We start from the raw sequence: 1,198 nt of genomic DNA, 5'->3' as shown, positions 1-1,198 counted from the left end.
AAAAGTCGCGCAACATATAGATTTTTATGAAAATTCGTAAGAGTAACAATATTAATATTAATTTATAATAATATGATACTTTGTTTTGTTTTTAATGTTCCTGATATGGGTGAAAATCTAATGATAAAAGAAAGAGTTACATTGGTTTTTATATTTGGAAAATAATGGAGCAACATATCGCTCTATAGATGAATAGATTCAATAATATGATGTCACGTCGCCCAGCAACGGCGGTCAGCGTGATTCTAAACAAAGAAAATCGGTACTATTTATCCTTCATGCTGGCTAGAACTTTTCATATGTCATGTGATCAGAATGTATAAAAGTCAAAACATGATCATATTTATAATGTTTTTCTCCTTTGGATACACTTTTATGCACGTCGGAGAAATATTTCATAAGGGCGTCTGCCATTGTTCCGATAGTTTAGAGCCAGTTGCTAAGTTACTATGCGTCATTACGAGGGAAGTGACGTCATGACTGTTGAAGCGTATTCAACCATATTCATCCTGAAAGAGAAAAGCCATTGAGCTTTACTACAGTGTCGTTTGATTAAACGTTTCCAAGAAACAGTTTTATAAATAGAATTGAAGCATGTATCATTGCAGAAGGTGAATAATTTTAGCATTTACTTTGACTATTAATAAGATTTCTATTCATATGTATTATCAAAGGAATCTACATGGGACATCCTGTATAGATAGTATGCAGATGACGTCACTCAGGCCTTTGTTATTGTTTTTGCCATCCGCGTTTGTGAGTTGTTCTCACTAAACTGTATTAAGCAGACTATAAAAGTTCATGGTTACACAGAGTTTGTGTGTTGGTCCGTCATACTTCCGGATGGCAATGTTGTGAACTCCTTGGCCAAGCGCATTCTATCTATATACTTAGATAGTATGCGTTTGGCTAAGAAGCTCACAACATTGCCATCCGGAAGTATAACTGACCAACACGCAAACCTATGTTGTAACCATGAACCTTTATAGATAGAATGCGCTAGGCCAAGGAGTTCACAACATTGCCATCCGGAAGTATAACGGACCAACACACAAACTCTGTGTAACCATGAACTTATATAGTCTGGTTAATACAGTTGAGTGAGAACAACTCACAAACGCGGATGGCAAAAACAATAACAAATGCCTGAGTGACGTCATCTGCATACTATCTATAGATGGTTCGAAGATGACGTCAC

Source organism: Berghia stephanieae, chromosome 11, assembly GCF_034508935.2.
Source record: "Berghia stephanieae isolate SIO BIC M18660-M18661 chromosome 11, UCSD_Bste_1.3, whole genome shotgun sequence".
In the NCBI taxonomy this organism is placed as follows: domain Eukaryota; kingdom Metazoa; phylum Mollusca; class Gastropoda; order Nudibranchia; family Aeolidiidae; genus Berghia; species Berghia stephanieae.
The sequence above is the reverse complement of the archived record's forward strand: the minus strand, read 5'-3'. Positions refer to the sequence as shown.